At 40.3% G+C, this 20,914-nt stretch overlaps 1 protein-coding gene and 1 long non-coding RNA gene across 4 annotated transcripts in view; one reads left to right on the top strand and one right to left on the bottom strand.

Annotated features, from left to right (window-relative positions):
- ikzf2 (IKAROS family zinc finger 2) overlaps positions 1-20,914 on the bottom strand; it is a 199,249-nt gene that overhangs the window by 94,190 nt on the left and 84,145 nt on the right. The gene's annotated exons all lie outside the window — the stretch shown is intronic.
- LOC119026444 lies at positions 7,629-9,684 on the top strand. 2 transcript variants are annotated; one of them, XR_005077152.1, is made up of 3 exons: positions 7,629-7,693; positions 7,768-8,028; positions 8,708-9,269. It is a non-coding gene; the product is annotated as an uncharacterized LOC119026444 (long non-coding RNA). The 2 variants fall into 2 exon arrangements; XR_005077151.1 differs by adding an exon at positions 9,286-9,684 and having other exon boundaries at positions 7,642-8,028; positions 8,708-8,908.

Here is a 20,914-nt window from a genome sequence, read left to right as displayed (position 1 = left end):
TTTATCATGAAATCAGGACTGATTCAACCAAAGTAGTTATGAATCTCATGTGACGCAGTTGCTCTGCTGGGTTGTACTCTTGGTCCTCCTCCTCTGACTTTCCCTCCTCTTGCTCTTCCTCTTCCTGCAAAGTTGACATCCAACACAGGAGTGCTCACCTTTCGCCTTTCTATATTGTTAAAGCTATGATTGAAAATAAATGAAATTCCAGCACTGACAGAGAACAAGTCTTCCCTGAAAGAAGACCCCTTTGTTGCCTTGTTTTCAGGATTGCACGAGCTGCCATTTTATCACAAAGCTATGATTGCTAATTGAAAAGCAATGGGAGTTTAGCTGTTAAGCAATTGTGTGTCATGTTTGGAAGAAAGCGTGGTTTTGAACTGGAAAAAATGGCTTAAACATGGAAATGTGTTTGTATTTGTGCAGAACTGGTGCAAGATGAGGGACATCAACATCAAGTTATGGTCATAATGTCTCAAGGTCCAATTTTTCACATTACCTTTGACAGAGGTTGTGCTTTTTCAATAGTCCTCCAAAAAGTTAAATTGAGACATACAGGAGATTTTCATATCAAATTAGATAGTATTGGTCTGATTTGACCAATTTGGAAAAATATTGTGAGAAATTGTAAAAATGTAAGGCTTGCACAAAATAATACTTTGAAAACTGTTTCTGCTGGCATTGGCTCAAACAGAAGTGTCGTTTCGTGGAGTGACAGGCTCTCAAGTAGATTATGAATAAAACAAGAAATCCAAACTATAATATTTTCACTCTTCGACAGCGCTACAGTTCAACTACAAACTTTTTGTGATTGGTTTATCATTGTTCAATTAATCTGATGCTAATTATGGGGTCACAATACCAGCACTACATGGTCAAATTGTCGATATAATTTGCAAAATATGCCATATTTGCTGTCAAATTGCCAGGATATCAATTTACAACGGATCATGATGAGCAATAACACAATACACATATACATGGCTTACTGCAATCCAAGGTTTCAGGGGTTTATCTGAACAGCTAACGGCAGATTTTTTTTCTATTAGTTGGAGCATTACTTGTTCAATAGAGGACTGAACTTCTGCAAAGGCTTCTGAACCAGTTTTCACCCTCGTGTTTGAGTGTTTTTTTTTTTTTTTGAATCTCTCTCACTGTGTGCTTCCTTGCCTGCCTCAGACAGATGCTTCTTCTTTTTTATGTCTAGTGCAGACGACTGTGTCGAAGCCTGGGGTTTAACTGGGATTTGTAAAGAAGGAGAGCACTGGGGCTTGGAGGTTTAGAGCCGGGGGGTAGGGTTAGAGCTGGGCTTTGATTATATTCAGTATATTGATGTTGTTGCGTAAAAACTAAAGTAAATAGGAAATGGAAAAGAGGAAAAAATCAGATCAGATTAGAGGAAAAAAAAAACTTTTCAAATCCTGACATCATGTCCACGGCTTAGTTCTGTTTTGATGCAAACAGCAAGGTCAACAGTTACCGTCATACTTGTGAATGTAACAGTTTCCTGTGTGTGTATGTTACTGTTCACAGCTGGTAGTGGGAGCAAGATGCATGAGGAGACTGATTATTGCATAGCCCAAGAAAATGTACTGACCTGCGAGTCAAAAGAGACAAAATTATGTATTTTTTCTTTCTTTTAGGTGTTTAGGCAGTTGACAATTGACAATGACCCGGCATTAAATCTATAATCCATGTGTACTGAAGATGATCTGGTTCTACGGCTGCAAAGCTGAATTATCATCAGGATAAAGTGGGCAAGTGCCCCAGGGTCCCAGACCCTCAGGGGCCAATGATGGCCCAGGTTTTTTAAATGGCAAATATGTTGTGGTAATATGCACCATTAAGGCATAATAACATTTAAATAGTATAGGCCTGAGGTGATTGCTACATGTTTAAAGTTACTCTAAGGCCCTAGTTTCTAGACATGGTGCATTTTGTTAATACATTACTGTTTAATAGAATTACCACACACTAAATGGTAGTACTGGAAACCGGGCCCAGTGTGACGGTGTACAAAACTGAGCTCTTGGCGAAATGTGTTGGGGGAATGTGTGCAGTGGGGGGGCTCTTAAAGGGCCCATTGCTCAGTTTTGGGGTGATCTGGGAGGTTAATCCAACCCTTAAGAGGCTGAAGCTAAACTGGTGGAGCAGGTTAGTCATTAATTCTGATGTTGTTTTTTTCCCAGCTTAGTTGAGTGACCTTGTGCAGAAAGACAGAAAGCCAAAGATTTCTCCCAGTGTTTTATATGTAAAAAAGTAGTGCCTGCCAAAAAAATATAATGTAGTAACAGATTAATACATGTGGTGGATTGTGCAGCCTTGAAACGGTAACATATCAGTGCTCTCTAGTTTTTAAAGACATACCTTTTGCAGTGGCACCGTGACCCGTGGCTACAATAAAAAACATACCCAACATTTTACCAGACAAAGCAAATCAGTTTAATTGACGTAAGCTCTGCTTTTAAATCACGCTAAACAGGGTTGTTTGCACATTTATAACAATTAAGATGTCAGTATAATGCAAGTAGATGCATTTGTTCCCTTCTGTTCGTAAGTCAGGAGCAGACTAGACATTTAACCCAAAGTTCAAACCGTCAGTCTTCATGGTGCCTCTCATACTGGGGCTTACAGTTGTTGTTTGATGAGTAGTTTTTCAGAAGTCACTGAAAACAGCCAAGAGCAACATCTACTTCCTCGCTCTCTCTCTCTCTTTCTGTCTGTTGCAGGCCATGGCTCTAACTTTTCACATTTCAGCATTGTGAATTATTGATATTTCCTTTCCAGCCATTCCATCACTTTCCCCCTCTGCCTGCAACAGATTAAATCTACCTTTCAGCCAACTTTAAAAAATGTGCAAAACTGTTGGGCCTTTCAAACTCAGTTAAAAATATCTTCATAAATACTTCTAACATATGGTTGAATGCCTTCTAATATCTAATTAATATTGTGAAACTGGCTGAGGCATTACATAGTCATTGCAGACTGCTTCTTGAAGGCACAGTCACCGCGGGATCCAGGATTCTATACCTCTGTTTGGTTGATGATGACATTAATTGATTATTCATATAAATCTGCAACAGTTGCTGATTAATCCAGACGTTGGGATGCTTTATGGCACACGGTGAGTTTGACTGATGTCTGCCATTGTCTTCACTCTGAATCCAAATGAAAGACAAATCAATACCAGAATTGGAGTCAGGGAAGGATTGTGCGGTGAAAGCAGACTGAAGGCTCACATCACCCACAGAGGGCTGCGAAATCCAATTACTTTGGTTAACAAGCTGACCTTCGCACATATAATGCCACAATGTCCCTTGGCTTATTTTCTTGGCAGAGCGCAGGCACTCTCGGGCACCGACAAAACTCTAAATATTGCAGTGATTGCACTCAGAAGTTAATGTCCACTGAGTAGCTTTGAGGAGAAAACTGGCTGATAAAAAGAAGGGTAATGAAGAACTAAGGAGGGTTTCTTCAAATGTAAAAGGCAGGAAAAGTACTGAAATGTGTTTTGTGTTTTGTGTGTATTTGGTTTGCCGTGTACAAGAGCACTTTCACTCACTTGAATATTCATAAGTGAATTTCATTACAGGGCTCCTTTTTTTTTTTTTTTTATTCCTTCAAGCAAGTATCCTGGGATCCAAAAGAGAAAAAAAAAGGGAAAAAGAAAAATGAGCTGATTCACTAAATACTTGAGCATACTGAGGAGCATGTGTGGAGGGTAAGCTTCCCTACGAGCACCAGAGCAGCAGACTTGACATAAATCTAATGTTATGTGATTTCCTTTCGTCCAACAGTCCAAAACCTTCAGACTCTTCACCGGCTATCATAAATGCCAAAGGAACGCAACGAATACTCACACTTAAGAGGCTGGAATCAGCAAACGTTTGACATGTTCCCTTGAAAAACGACTCAAACGATGAATCGATTATCAAAATAGTTGGCAACTCATTTTCTCTCCAATGACTGATCAATTAATCAACTAACTGCAGGTGTAATTAAAAGTGACTAATGTACTGTGAAACTAGTGGAGACCCGTGAGTCATGATTAATCAGGTGAATACATAATTAATGTGCCAGTTATGAAGACACTTTTAATATAACTAAACTTGAAAAACATTTATTTAGCTTTTTCTGGTGCCGACACTCGATGAACTTTCTTTTTTTCAAGTTAATTACAGTCATAGACTGTGATTCATCATGATTAATCAGATGTTTAAAATACCGCTATTTACTTGTCTTTTGGGAGCGAGATAAAATGAATACATGTGTCGTGCTGGGGTAAAGAAATGCATGACAAACTGGTTTGAAGAAACGTTCTCTTTTAAAAAAAGAAAAAACTTGACTGAGTTTTTATGTTTTGAATTAGAAGCAGAACGTCTCTTGGCATTGCCCCCGCCACATCCATAATGAACTGCAGACTTAATTAGCAGACACCCACACAAAGAAACACTGACAAGTTACATCTGAATAAAAAATTTAAAAAAAAAACATCTTTCCTATGAATCACTTGCAAAGCAACAGCAGCTGCCCTCGAAGGTGGCTTTGTATGATGGGTCGCCTGAGGGGATATGGGTAAAGCCTCGACCCCTGATCTTTAACAATGTCGATGGGCCAGCAGTCCATTTAGTGATTGGGTTGGTGAGCTCAACTGTGTCGCAAAGCTAACTAACGCGTATGTAGGTGATGCTGTGTGTATGATAAGTGTCGTCATGCTCACTGCATAGCTGCTGCTGCCAAAGGGGCCCTTGCACAAGTAGAGATCACCTATTTATTGAGTGCTTCCTGTAACTCTAATGAATAAATATACTGACAATCATCTCATTTTCATCCTCACTAAAAAGAAAACAATTACACACCGAATGTGTTAATCTTTTCAAATCAAATTAATCAGCAGAAATTTAACTCATTCCCCTTGTCTCAATTCCACCTGCAAAAGCTTTTAGGCGAATTGTTATGGATACGGTGCCTACTTAGTAGTTTGTCATGGCAGTTATGCAGAGTACGAGCAAACAAAAGTGGGCTTTCATTTTTGAGGGATAATGTATATGGCAGGCTCAGAAGCCGAGGCTCGCTCTCCCCTCTCATGTTGAGCCAACAGTGTATGCCTCCAAAGGTACACCTATTAGCATAATTGGGTAATTTACACCACTAGGGGGGGAAAAAAAATAAAAGAGCAGAACATATCAGCCTGCAGAATAATGCTCCAGCTCTTGCATTAGCTTTTGCAACCCCCGTGGGAGGTTGTGCCAAAAGTACTCTTTGGATAAACAACATGGATTATTGGCCTTCCCAGGGTGATGAGTTGCTGAAAGCCCCACAAATCCCCCCCTTTTAAAACACTGCCCAGGTTTCACAGGCCCTAATATAAATAAGATGTATATAAGCTGAGTCCGCCCAGAGCAAGGTTAGCTCTCAGAGAGGCCTTCAAGTGCTATTTTATATATTTAAAGTTAAGAAAATGGTTGTTTTTTTTCATTATTTTTTACCTCTGTGGTGAGCTGAAAACGCTTCATGAAAATCTGTCTGCATTCAAGTCTTTAGCTGTTAAAGTAAAAGGATGGTTGTTGAGATTTTAGACAGAGGTCAGAAAGTTTACACTGTACCACTCTTCACAATGCACAAATACTGATAACAGTTAAGGAACTGTGGCTCACAAATACAGATACAAGTTTAAATTGCCATCTTTAACTCCCTGCTTACACACTGGGCCACTATCTCGCCTGAGGGAATTGTTTGCTGAGTGAATGGTGGACACACTGGGTAGATAGTCTATACTGAGCATAGACAGGCCACAGGTCCTGTTTGTAGATGTAGGTCCTGCAATGAGTCTGCCAGTGCCTTCCAGAAACAACTCATAACTTCTCTAGATGAGCCCTGGTGAAATTTGTATAACACTGGACACAAAACCATAATTAGGGAACTTTATTCCCTGACTACTTTCCAATAGAGAGAGTAGTATTAGATTATCTCCAAGCTTTTTTCTACACAGGCAAATTTACAGCTTCAGGCACATGGAGTCTCACTCCATCCTGTAGCTTACTTTTCAAAAATCCAAATGAGTTCACAAATCTTGGTTAATAATATAACACTCTGAAAATGTATTAACCCTTCACATAAAGTGACTAGAAACCTTAGCTTACCCAAACTGTACCAGAGGCAGTGACTCAGCTCAGTGCAAAAACCCAGTGCATCAATGTAAGTGACTGTACATAACCAAGAGTGCATAAATGAGCGTGCACGAGTGGGAAGGCACAAACAACTGTAGCGGTAATTTTCTACAGTTAATTACCAAAAATAATATGAAACATTAGGTACATTTGCATCAAATTAAATGGTGCAGTATGTCAATATACTCCCTATGTTTTATCTCAGTGTTAACTCAGGTGCACATTATGTGGCGGCAGGTCACCAACCCCATACAGCCCTATGCAATGAAAATAAACATTACTTACGTTGCCTTTAAATGTTCTCCAGCATGAAGGACAAGAAAATATATCTCTGCAAAATTAACTTACAATGCACTTTCACAATGTATCAGCCTCACCTTGCTCTTATGTATTCCTTAGCAAAAGAGCACACGTACAGGAAATCTGTAAACATCGGACCAGCTGCATCACCATCTGTGGCAAACATTAGATTTTATACTTCTATACAATCATGTTACTGTCCATCTGTGCATTGTTTTGTGCAGAAATAACACTGTAAGCCTATTAACCCATTTGGAAAACAGCAAACTTACCACAGGCAAACAGGTGAGTCGCTTGAAACAGACAAAGATCTTCACTTCCAGCTTTCATCCGCGATTCTCACTCTCTCACATGTGATTTTCTCTGAAACACATCTACCACGCCGTTTTGTACCAGTTAGCTAAATCATGTTTCAGCGCACCTGTTGACTTGCACATTGGCCTACGTTTTGAGTACATGAGGACAACAATGCTTACTACAAAAACTCCAGTTAAAGATAAGAACTCTTTTAAACAGGAGCTCTGGTATTTTCAGACCTTGTCCATATGCCAAAATCAAAAGTTTGGGACCAGCAGATCACCTCAGCTGGCAACCGTGACACAGCTGCAACATAATCCTTTGGGCCGACCGTGACTGTCAATGTCACTTCCACTAAAAGTGCACGTTTTGGCCACTGACAGGCTGAAGATCTTCTGCAATTTCTATGGAGATATAAATTGCGATATCTTGCAAAATAAGTTGTTGCCTCATCTAGATAGTCAGAATCAGTTAAATAGTCAGCCATTTATTAACCCACTCTCCAACTCTGACTCATTTTTTCCACCAACCTCTTCCTGCAAAAACTCACCAGTTCTGCTTAAACAAGATCTGCTCCTGTACTACCTCAAGGCCTCACATCCCCTCTTCAAACATCATGGACATCCCAATGAGGCCGGATTGACACCTAAAGATCCGTTCGTATGTCAGTAAAATCTAATTCATTCACCCAGAATCGAGTCTGTCCTGATTGAAGAGTTAGTTAATCCGATAACAAGAACAACATAAAGAATGTTGTCACATGTTGCTGTTTTTACTGTGTTTCCATGACCACGAGGATTGTTAGTGTGCTCCAGTATTTTGCAAAAGAAAAAAAAAAAAGAAAAAAGAAACACATTCTGGATTGATTTTTGAATCTGCATATCGTGCAAATGAGCTACACACTGCTGTCCATCAAACGCTTACAGGTTTGCGTTCAGTATCGCTGACACTTCTGTTACCAGTTATGATGTTAAAATCCCCTTCTGTTTTTCTGAGTCAGCCTTGAAGGAGTGAGAGTGATGGCCCAGGCTGCTAAAGCCGTGGTACTGTAAAGGGATCTGACTGCCCGGACAGCTGAGGAACAAATGGCTGAGTTGTGTCCCACATCAGCACGCTCCTTTCCTCCAAACAACCACCAAAGGAGAGAATGCACAAACAACAAGTCCTTCCCAGCATATAAATGATCTGAAGAGGGCTTCAGAGAGCCAGTCTTTCAACAGCAGCAGTGTACTCCTCTCAGTACACTAACAAAGGCTGACAGGTGAGACAAGTTGTTACAACTTTGACAGGCTTGTACTCTACTTGAGGACGTTCACTCACACATCCTGGATGCTTCAATTATTCAGTGCATCAGCAGGACCTGTCACCCTATTAACAACATTGTCTTTTTCACCAATACTGCAAATATAACAAAACTGTATTTGGTAAATTATGGCAAAGCAGAGCCTTTGTATAATCTGAGATTAGAATATTTTAATATCCACCCTGGACATTAATGAGGCACTTTGACAATGCATGCTACACAAGTTAAAAGTTGCATCATAAACTTATAGAAAAATATCATGCACAGGGGGAAGGAGTGGATCCTGGAGATTCATTTTAACAACTCACTTTTAAAACTTTGTTTTTTTTTCTCTGCACCACTCTTATCTCTCAGGAACAGTTATCCCCAGTATCCAAAAATGTATTGTCCAGATTTTTACACTTAGATCTCAATTTTTTACAATGAATGCACTGAAGAAGAAATATTTTTAAATGCACCACTCAAATGGGGAAAAGAAACACCTTGATGGGAGCCGCAACATTGCTGCATTAAGACATCTAGTCAAGCCTCACATGCCTCCGCTGTCACACACCTGTTTGTATGTCCATCCCTTCTAACTCCCTGTTCATGATCGTATGTTCCATCCGCTCATGAACAGCTCCATTTTCCCTGACAGACAGATGTGCGGTGCACATCCGCAGCACCTCTGGGAGAGCGGCAATGGGCGAAAGATGCCAGAGAGCAGACAGCTGTCAGGCTCGAGCGATGCATCCCGAGCAACCTCCCCGTCAACCAGGAGGACAGCGAAGGAGGCTGCGTTTGACCTGCCAATACTGCTGTCAGAGGCGCCAGAACTGTGGACACTCCCACCTCTTATGTAAATGCATCACGCAGCCTGGATATGTAAATGCTGTTATAACAGAAGGTCTACAGGCATTTAATATATCAACCCTTGTTTTAGAGATGTTTAAGCCTTCCAGTGTCAAAATGTATGATTGAGATTGAGGAACTTAAAACCTGAGACTGAGGCCTAAAATATGAATATCAACATGTGTTGACAATGTTCATCCAAGATGAGGTGTCATGTATATCGCCTTGAATAATGAGCAAACTGCCAGGTCAAAAGAATGCATGGTTAATGTACGGCTGATTATTGCCCTGCTTTTCCAATAAATGCCATATCACAGGCGCTGTAATATACTCGATGTCGATACAACTCAATAGCAGCAACAGCTTATTTTCTGAATAAATCAGCAGTCAGCAGTGGAGTTCAGCCGAGGAACCTACAGGCAGGCTTTATGGCAGCTGAAAAAGCTGGAGGCGACACTCTGCTGATGGGAGAGAGATGAAAAAGAGGCTTCCTCTCATCATGCCTTCATCACCATAGCACCGGAGGATGCCGAGAGAGGCAGAGAATTATGGCAGCTCCGGGGAGAGTAAATCTTCAAGACCCGCTCTCTCTCATGCTCCCAGGTTTGACCATTAATTTAAATCACAGCGGGAGGGGAGGGGGTTTGTGCACATCTGTGTAGATGCCGGCTGGAGCTGAATTAGTGTGACCATGTACTGTGTAAGCCGAGCGAATGAGGGATCGGATTGCTCGCAAAGATGAGGAGGGATAAACCACCGACAAGCATCACCAGCTGATACAGAGATGACATACTCAACGCTCTCCTCGCAATCATCTGAGGCTTGCAAATGTCATCATTACTCATTGGATCGAAACGTGGTTGAAACGGCCCGTGTGTGTGGCGGTATAACAAACAGGGACAGATTAAAGTATTTTTCAAATATGTGTTTAGATGTTGTCATATGTTCTGGCGTGATATACAATATGTGAGTTTCATTTTAGTGTCAGTAGCATTAATGTTGAAGTGGATTCCTGCATTGGAAGGTTTGAAATCTTACATCCCTTACTGAACAAACATGCATATAATATAAATTTAAAAAACACAGTAAAAACAGAGAAATAACACCAATATCTATATATGTAGTCAAGAATATTTTACAAAAATACATTGCATGTGCATTCTGATAACGAATTGCTATAGATACAGGGCTTGGCATTATACAAGCTTCAATGTCATATCATCATGATATGCATCTATCTATTTATCATCTGTAATTATGGATATCGTTATATTATGATATGGCTTAAGTGTGTCTTCTCATAGTTCAAAGGCTGTGGTACAGTAAAGTGATGTCACTTTCTAAACCTACCAGACTGTTCTGCTTGTTCTAATACAAGCTTTTGCCCAAGCAGTCGTTACTTCCACATTACCGATGATCATTAATCACAAATCTTATTAAGTACCAAAAGTCATCTCTAAAATATTGTTGCAATATTAAAGCAGAGCCTATTTGGTCAAAAATATTGTAATATTTTTACTTTGTCACCCAATCCTGACAATTATAAAGTGCGTTTTTGATATTTTCAAACATCAAGGTACACATCATATTTGACCATGAAGCGTAAATATATTGCAAAATTATTTTGAGACCATAACACTCAGCCCTATATTGGTATGTATTGAAGAGATTTAAGATTTAAGTTTGGCTTTATTTAACCCAAAACCGGGAAATTCACTTGTTAACACAGCTCGAGATGCAACAGTCCAGGAAAGACAAAAACATGCATAAATTTAAATAGAAAATAAATAGCAAAAAAAACAAGATATTTACAAAAAACAAACAAGTGAATGGAAATTGTGGATTGATCATCTATTACTTTAAATATGGTTTACATACATCACTTGATTTCCAGAAAATATATGGGAATAAGATAAAGATTACATTGATATTTACTGGAAGATATAATGTAGCATATTCTATAAAAAACTAAAAACAAAATACAAAATACATCTACATATATTTGACACCACATGCTAATGTGTATATGTAGAATGAATGTAATAATTAATGTCTAAGAAGGAGGAAATACTTCATGAGACTGTTTAATGGACACAAATAATAATACAAATAAAAACTGAAAAATAACAAAGGCATTGAATGTATTAGATCAATGGAAGATATAAGTGACTGTAGAGAAGTTTGGTCAAATTCAGAGGGGATGGTCATTGGTTAGGATCCACTATTGTCATGTACTGCTCTTGAACATCAGCCAGAAGGTGTAACATTATGATAAATGATGTTGGCACCTTGGCATTAAATGTTTGAAGCATTATTTATGTATATAACATGTACAAATATATATTTGGGTGTCTAAACTTGAGTGTGTCTGTATACAGTACAACAGAGTGAAGCATGTAAACCTTTAAATGTTTGTTGTCCTCAAAGAACAGCGATGTTTAACTTCACATATAACACCAAATCAAAGCTGGGTTGACAGCCACAGATGCTCCACACTAAATATTGATGCAACACACTGCAAAGCTGCTTAAAATAATTGTTTATTTTTGTTTCTGTCGAACTTGGCCTCCTCTTTCACACAATCAGCTGTCAAACGCCGGCTGGGGAAAAAAAAAAAAAAAAGATTTCCGCGGATCGACACTGTGTGTGTATGTATGTCTTTTGTTCGCAAACTTCAATCTGGCTGCGTAGCTGGTTGTGCGTTTTAATCCACTTGGTAGCATACGATAACATTTCAAAGCACTCGTGTCCTCTGAGATAAGAAGCATCTGTTCGATTTTCTTTTTTGACAAATTGCATCAATAAATCATAATAAATAATAAATAAATCACATCTGGATAGAATTATATGCTATAGAGCAAACTCCGCTACAGAATGTGCTCATAATGTACGCTCATTAATTTACAAGTTACCCAAATATTATGATAGTTTTCTGCAAGTTATTAAAGTCAACTGTGCGCTTTTTTTATTTATCTATTTACGTATTTATTTATTCCTGGAAAAATCAGTTTATTTATGTTGCAGGAGACAGCTCCCTGTTCGATAAACTAGGGTCAAATGTGAGCGGCTTGGTGAAAGGTCACACTGGGTCGGCTGAGAGAATGAGGACAGAATGAGTGATTCAGTAAAGATGGTTACTACTACCTCAACCTTGAGCAAGTCTCCAAGCTGATGGAGAACGAAATGAAGTTTCGGTGTGGTGTGGCTGAATGCAAAGTCAGAGTTAGACACACTCTTATTTCAAATGTTTAAAAACACAGCAAGTCGAAAAGTCATTCAGCTTTTTATCTGGATGTAGGAAGCTTTCAAAGTGTAACCTTCTCTGTCCACACAGTTCATGAGGATGCCAGCTCTTCGATCAGTGTAGATGAACATGTATTCAATTTAAATCAGTTTAATCCAATTCAATTCATGAATACTCAATTTGTCCCCAGGAGGCAATCAGGCACAAGACAGGTCAGCAGGTTAAGTACACAAGTCAGCAGGTTAAGTAGACAGACACCCAACAAGTCAGATATAATAGATCAAGATATCTGCAATATTTACTTGAGGTGCAAAGTAGCACTGAGGTTTGTACTGTATATCCATTTTCAACATTTTGGTTGTGATTTACATCTAACTGCTATCACATCTGCGCTTGTGTCTTACAGGCAGTACAACCATAAACTGAAACTGAAGAAGAGAAAATGTTTCCACACAGCACTGTGTGCGAGAAGGGGCAGGTAGTTCAACTGGGTACTTTATAGTCAGTGTCAGCTACCTACTGGTAATTCTGACAATAGAACATGCATTATTCCAAAACAGCTTACAATTTCATGTGCCAGCAAACTGCTGTCAGGACTGAAGGCAGTATAGAATTTTAAAATTCCAGTCCAGCCGCATCAGTGTGATACAGACTGCTCGTTTTTTTTTTTTTTTTATTTTTTATACTGCACTCCTCTCTGCCCTGCCTCCCTTGAGGTTTGCTGCCTGGGGGGTTTCAAAGTTTAGAGAGAGGTTATCAGGTGGCCCTTTCCGAAGGAAATACCGCTATGATACCACACGCAAAACAACCACAGTGGGAGAGGAAAAGGTTTGCCGGCCGACGTGTAATCCCGAACGGTGGCTTGACAAACGAGGCACTTACAGAGAGTTTAAGATACTGAGAGAGGGTGGAGCAAAGCAGAGCATCAAGAGCGGAAAACAAAGAGAAGGCGTAAAGCCATCAGTTGTTATTCTTCTGGGTATTTACTGAAGGGTGTTTAAGTCACAGATAATATACTGTGCCAATATAATGCTTTAAACTGTATGAAAATCGAAAAAGGAGATGTTCAACTTCGATACATTCAAGATGTTTTGCCAGTTGTTTGGATGAGGAAAGCAGTGCTTCCAAACACGCACACAAACGAACACCACGGGACCGACACAGAGCGAGGGTATCACTTCGGCTTCAGTTTGATGATTTAGTTCTGAGAACATTCCTTGTCATTCCATCATCCTCGGACTTGTTCTTCCGTGTTGGGGAATAAGCTCAGCCAGATGGATTCCGTCCCGGGCATTTACACCTGTTACGCCAATTCATTATTCAGAGAGAGATCTGTCCAGGTCACATGAGAGTCCCATTTACATGCATGTGTACGCATATAAGCACACAACACTAAACCCCAACCTAAGTATGGACACAAATCAACTGCTAAAATGTGTCAATGACTGTAGTCCAGAATGAGACCACATTGAAGACTTTAATATTTCAAAAGAAAGTTCGATCTCAATTTCTGACGGCACTAAAAACAATTAAATTAAATGTTAGAACGGATTAATTCCACTTCCAACATCCACTTCTCTCATGCTCAGAGTTTGAGCAGGCCACAGTCCGAATATAACATTCCATGTTGTGCAATTCATTTCCTTTCTGCTGAATGTTCTGCCATCTTCCTCCCTCCCAATCTCTCTCTCTCTCTCTCTCTCTCTCTCTCTCTCTCTCTCTCTCTCTCTCTCTCTCTCTCTCTCTCTCTCTCTCTCTCTCTCTCTCTCTCTCTGTCTCTCTCTCTCTCTCTCTCTCTCTCTCTCTCTCTCTCTCTCTCTCTCTCTCTCTCTCTCTCTCTCTCTCTCTCTCTCTCTCTCTCTCTCTCTCTCTCTCTCTCTCTCTCTCTCTCTCTCTCTCTCTCTCTCTCGACCGTATGTTTCTTCTCTGAGTCGAGACAGGAGACCATTCATCACCCGTCCTAATTAAACATACCCTCATAGTGGGGCAGTGGCAGCTGCAGGGAAAAAAGAGACAAGAGAGGGAGATCAATTGCCACGGGAGAGATGGAAAAAGACAGAGGTGGAGGAGAGAAAGAGAGGGGGGGGGAGGCGGAGGACGAGGCGGAGAGAGCAGTCACTGTGATAGAAAACACAGGGAGTACGTGAGAAAGCTGTGGCAGCTAAAAGTCAGCTCTCCTCTGCCAGATGGGCCGGGCCCCCCTACCTGGGTAATAAGAAGAGCGACTCCCTCCTCAGGACACCTGACAGCCCCGTCTTAGTCCATTTCTTTAACAACATGTGGCCCTTTTTCCATTCCAGTGGAGACTGATGGAAGTTGTGCGTCATAGCTACCACAGCTCCGGGGCTCGTAGGGGGCTGCACAACAGGTTGGAGATTGATTCCAATAGGGGCTTCTTGATTTCTCACCCCGTTTTCTCCGCTGACATACTGGTTAGATTACCCTGACATCGCTCGCTGGTGCTCGATCTTTCTAATGGTGCGTATACCTCTGTCACTCTCGGTTTACATAAAGTCAGCACACACACGGAATGACTTGTCCGTGGGATGACATGACAATGGAAGTCAGTAGTTGCAGCAATATAATTGATAGAGTAGAGTGTGGAGCGGCATGCCAAGGGGCAGATTCAACCTAACAAGCTCCAGTGGTGAACATTCCTACACTGTGCAAAGTATGGCTACAATAGAGAATTTGCCAAAACTGTTTCCAAAGCTGTTTTGAAACTTTTTTTTTTTTCAATTTATTTATTTCATTTTTTTCCAGTATGGCATAAAAATAATATGGGGCGGTAGAGCAGGTCAACTTGTGATCGCAAGGTTGCTGGTTCAAATCCCAGCTCTGGGCTGAGCTGAGTTGCATGTCAAAGTGTCGTTGAGCAAGATACTGAACCCCAAATTGCTCCTGATGTGCGGCTGGCACCTTGCATGGTGGCCTCTGCCATCAGTGAGGGCCCTACCATGAGCTGGCTCACCCACAGACAGCAGGGCTTGGCTCCAGCAAAAACCCTAGCGACCCCATAAAAGGGATAAGGCGGTTACAGACAATGGATGGATGGATGGATAAAAATGATGTGCTTTTTTCAGTTTTATGTTCAAAGTCACAAATATAACTCTCGCATTCACCGCAGTGGAACGATCAGTCATGCCAGAGTGAGGCGCGGCTGTCAGGCCTGAAAGCGAGCGATCCGGCCTTTCCTCCCGTAAATGCCTGTTTCTTGTCACTGTTGGTTACATCCACGCATTCAACAGAGGAGCCCATCAGCCTGACCTTTTCCCCAGATCTGGCATAATTTTTCATTCCCGTGGATTGTGCTCAGTTGAATTTGGTTCAATTCACTGTTCACGATACGGACTATTAAATATTTCAATCCGACTCATTGACCTTTATGGAGCGACTAAAATATCACAACTATCACTCTTCGCATGACATGGCTGTGAAGGGGAGGGGCAGGGTAGAAGTTGTGTATGTAACACCTCATCGTCTCTCGCTTCGCGATGGTAAATCACACGCTCAATAATAATCATAATAGAAGAGTTGCAGTGTTGTGTTTTGATAAACAGAACAAAGCTTTAAACTCACAGTTGAGCTAAGAAATAGTTTATGTTGGAAGGCCAGCAGCTAGGTACTTAATAAATACTAGTATCAGGAACAGTGTCTTGAATTATTATAGTGACATAGAAATCTGATTAATGATTTTTTTTTTTTTTTAATGTCAAGAACACAACATGCCAAAGCAGCAGATCACTAAAGTAATAGACAACTGCTACTCTTTGGTAGCTATCCTCGGTTCTAGTAAGCTACCGTTAGCTAATTAGCTCATCAATCAGTTAAATGTAGGGCGTGAAGCGCTGGGACAATTTCACATCTCACTGCTGAATTGAGGATTTATTGGGAGACTGCGTTTGTAAGTGTTTTTGTGTTGTATGATGAGTTTTTCTTTTTTTTTTTTTTTTAAAGTAGCAAATTGCTCCTTTAACATTACAGTATTTTTCAAATGCTTTTCTCAGACAGACAAACTGAGGCACTGGACTAAAAATTCAAATTAATTTATTGACAGAGACACCTTTATATCCAGACCGACCGTGAAAGAATAATTTAATGTGTCTCAGTTTAAAAAATCTTTAATGAATTCAAGGGGTTTTTTTTTTTTTCTTCAGCACATTGAAATAGAGTTTACTGAATCACAAGTCACTCCAGGGGGAAATCAATCCAAACAAGGCATTTGGAAGGTGTGTATTTTCACTTAAAGAAGGACCCGGGGTTTACCCTGTCATGACTGCACAGGTGCCATGGTAAATGAGTCTTTAAGATTAGGCTTTAATGTTGTAACTGAAGAAATGCTATGACGGATCAGAACATCTCAACTCAAACAGGCCATCATTTTTAAGTGCTTCAACCTTTTCCGTAACTAAGATTACCCAAACTATTGCCCTCATTCTCATTCTGTCTGGTCGTTAAAGCTGAATGGCCCGCCATCAAACCAGTGCAGTTCAGGCAGGATGATGAAGTGATGGTCCGGTGATTACCAGATGATGTCCCCGAGTGACGGCTTCCCAGAGCAAAGTGGATTAACACCCAGATGCATTTGCGAGCTACTGCTGGCACTCAAGCTGAGAACAGGTCTACCAGCCCCTCACCTCTACTCAGCTGAAGATGATACATGAACTATACATTAACATTATCACTTCATCTTCATACCCATATTTCCAATGTTCGTAGCTCGCAGAGGGGGATAACAATCATTGAAACTCGTCATTTCTTGCAGCGTTAGTGAAACAGCTGCATGGATGGTAAATTCAGGTGACTGATGATTGGTTGAGCACCGGTGAGCTCCCCCGCAGGCCGGTTCCGGTTTGTCAAGACTGTTATTTTTTGCAGTTTTAAATTGTTTGCCTTGTTGATCAGATGCCGGATCAGATATCCTTTGCAAAGCTGAAAGAGCAGATTTGAATCCCTGCAGAGCGAATGAAATCTATGAAAAAGGTGAGTATCATCGCTGATAGGAGTGTGTCAAATGTCAACAAAGCACTTTTCAAAACTTTGAACACTTTCAAGAGTGGAGGGATTATTTCAGACTTTCAGGTCTTCTGCTCCAATGTTTGAAATCAAATGAGTTCAAAAAACAGTTTTTTTCTTTCAATACTTACTTCGAAGCGCTCAAATCTTAAAATAATGTATGATGGGATTCTAACATCATTCATCAGAAAATGTTTCTCTGTGCTGTTCTAGAAAACGTAAAAATGTTGTTTATTTCAGAGAACTCATTGGGATTAATGACCAAATCCCCTGAATTTTCATCTAGCACCGTCACCAGGTAGACTTCTACATTTATTCCAATAGTTGATGACAAAATACCTGAAGACAACCTTATGACATCCTCTTAACCCTCAGCTGTACCTTGTGTTAAGTGCCAATTAGCAAATGATGGCAGCCCATTCATTTCACTTCCACTGTGAATGTTGCTCATTGGGCGCATATGTTGATATGCAGGCCAGTGAATTATAGGATGATGAATATATTTCTCAAATATGCTCCAGAAACATCTTTCTCTGGTAGAAAATTAAGACCCAAGCGTGGTGAGACTTTTGCATCTTGCACTCGTTGCCAACACATAAAACATAGTTCGATATAAATAAAACGTTGAATCCACTTAATAATCTTTGATGGTTTTCCGTTATTAAGGTTTTTAAACCAAACATAATGTATAATTATGACATTCTGGAAATTACAAGGTTAAGCATAATTACATTGAATAATTCAAGCGATTTATGCGTACACACACCTATCGTTGGTCGAAACACTGCTAAATTTTTGCTGAATTGTAAGAAGGGTAAGAAATGGCACCAAAGGAAGAGCTGTACAGGAGCCAAAAGAGGCACTTATTTACGCCGAGCTGAGCCAAATGATTTGGCTCACTGCAAAAAGCCAGAATTGGCGTCACGACTCTTCACTTTCATGTCGTTGTTAACGCTCAGAAAATGTATTTGTCTTTTCACAGCTCATCCTTAGTCATCATTTTGTAGCTGCCTAACAGTGAAAAATGGACAAATAGTGTCTGAAAAATGTATATCCTGTTTAGACAAACAGGCTGCAATGGATTTTTTTTGGCTACTTGTCAGTACTGGGTGTTGTTTGAACGATGAATACATAAGAAATATGCATTAGATTTATTTATTAGTAACACATAACAACCTGCGCTATCACAGTGCATATTAAACCCCTGACCAGCGTGACACACAGTATGCTCAGAGGTCGGTCACAGTGAACCACATGCAATGAAAACTGTAAAATCAGATGTAAGGATAACGTAAAGGTCCTGGAGAAAGGAATAAAAGTGGCGAGGACAGAGATACAGGGTATCGTGATTTATATCTTTCGCCCTCTTTTCCCCCTTATTATTGACCCGAACCCCCGCTGCAACGTGGAACAAAATCAATTTATTGCTGCTGTGAAGGCAATGGGTTGTCACGGCACAGGGAAACAACTGTACTGAGGGAGAGAAAAAGAGGCCCCCCCGCTGCATTGATAATTAAAACAGCAATAGCAGTCCACGGTGCTTGGGAAAAAAAACAAAAAAAAAACACACTACGGGGTGACTGATGACTGCAATCATAATCTCAGAATATAAATAAACAAGTTCAGTGCACCATATCAGAATCAATGAAGGCTGTCATGGGTCCCCATGTAGCAGGTACGCAAATGCAAAGTGGACATTCTTGCTATAATCCATGGGTGTAAGAAGCATTTAAAATGTGTGTGGGAATGTGTGTGGGAAGGATCTTTTGACAGGAGATGTCATATCAGGTATTTTGGTGCCTTTCAACAGGTGGTTTGATACTTTATCTGGTTATATCAGTATAAGAAAAAATATTGGTATGTCTACATTTTGCGTGTCCCAGAACACACATTGGAATATATTAAATAGCCCAAAGCATGTCAACTGATAGTAACTTACTGATATATTTGTGGCACAGGCTCATAAATATTTGCTAACATTTCAAATAACTTTAAAAAATTTAACACACAGTCTGAATGAAATATCTAAATTAATGTGATGCAACTGACATCACAACTTGACAACCATAATAAGTGCCCAGTTGTATCGCCTAATGTTATGGTGATGGTGGATAGTAATAAAAAATCAAAGCTTACTGTCAGAGCATCTCCTGCCTTTATACCCATCATTAACTTCACTTGTTCTTTGTTTCATCACATTCTATCTTTCCCACCGTTTTGGTCTAATTTGCCATCTTCCTGTCCTTTTTCCTGTCATGTTTCCCCTCTTCCCACATAGTTTACTCTCTCTGTTTAAGATTTTTTGTGTGCAAACCACCTTAACTCAGCTGCCTGGCATCGGTACGTCAATGACTAGTTGACCTTTGCAGCGTGTGGCATGTGTCAATGTCATGTGTTGCGCGTGGATTTAAAAGCTAATGAAGCACAGACGCTGCGCTCTGAAAAGAGCATGGAGTGATTAACTAGCGTTAAAGGTGGACAACACTAGTCATTTATAAAAGTGGGTGGGACTTGTCAGAAATTTCAGAAATGTACTTCCTGAAAAAAAGGGTTCAAAATGACTGACTTTGCGAGGGAGTGACCTTTTGTATTGACACACATTCTTTCATTTCCAGGCCGAGGTGTAATTGTCTTCTGCTCTGACTCAAGAGACGCCCCCTCAATATAACAAATACATAATCTGCTCCTATGGGGAAGTTGTGAGGCAGAGTGTGAAATTAATACTTCTCTCTCCTCTGGGGTGCAATAAATAAAGTCCTTAGTATATCAGGGGAGAGGGCCCTCCCGCTCGGTTATCATTACACTCACCCACACAATTAAAAATGCCATGTGCGTGTGGGTATCAGTTCTCACACTCAACTGGAAATTTGCAAATAAATCCCTGCAATTTCTGTGCAGCCCTCCGAATGATGGAGAACGCTTTGTTTTGCATTGAAGGTTAATTCACGGCTCAGTTGCTCGTGTCGGAGCAACACAAACGGCACAGACAACTATTTTCTGAGGTGGTGTAAAGTTCTCTGTAACGTTTCGTAATTGGTGTAAATGAACAAATTGCGGGACACATACAGGAAAAACTTTACAATATATTGTTTTAAATTATGGAACCCAGGATCTCATGTTGTCAAATTGATGACCTTTTTGATTGCAGATTAAAAGAAGGCAAAGTATTTTAGTGCAGAAAGAAGTTTTCTGACTCAAGGTAATCTCAAGAGACCACCAGGAATGCTTCCAAAAGTCAATACCAGTACAAGTCAAGTGGCGAGAGACAACGTTCCCCCTCTAGCGTTTCCCAGTGGTGTTCATTGTTGGCGCCGCTGTTGCATAGACAACTAAACTGTTACACAAATGCACAAAACACAGGACAAAACATGTCTTCACTGACTTCATTCAGTCTATAATAGAAATGGATCACCAGTAAACCTTTCTTTTCCTGCGTGACCGGGTCTGGCAGACCGAATTAAACTATTGGTCTGCCTAGATCAGAAAAACAACGCAACTGTGCGAGCAGCTTTTTACAACCCATATTTGTGTTTATTCTCAGGTGGAGAAAGTAATCAAAAAGGCCAAAATAAATGTTAGAACAGCAAACAATTAAGCCTGGTTAACGTCAGTGAAGGGAAGAAGCCGAGTTTGAGGAACGTGTCAACAAACAACAAATGACTGGTACATATTTTAAGCAATCTTTTCCAAAACCTGACCAAATAGTTTAAGTGCCCTAATCTTCCCACACAGCAACGGGACACTGGCATGTCT

This window comes from Acanthopagrus latus, chromosome 9 (assembly GCF_904848185.1).
Source record: "Acanthopagrus latus isolate v.2019 chromosome 9, fAcaLat1.1, whole genome shotgun sequence".
Taxonomy (NCBI): domain Eukaryota; kingdom Metazoa; phylum Chordata; class Actinopteri; order Spariformes; family Sparidae; genus Acanthopagrus; species Acanthopagrus latus.
This window is presented reverse-complemented; position numbering and strand designations above follow the sequence as displayed.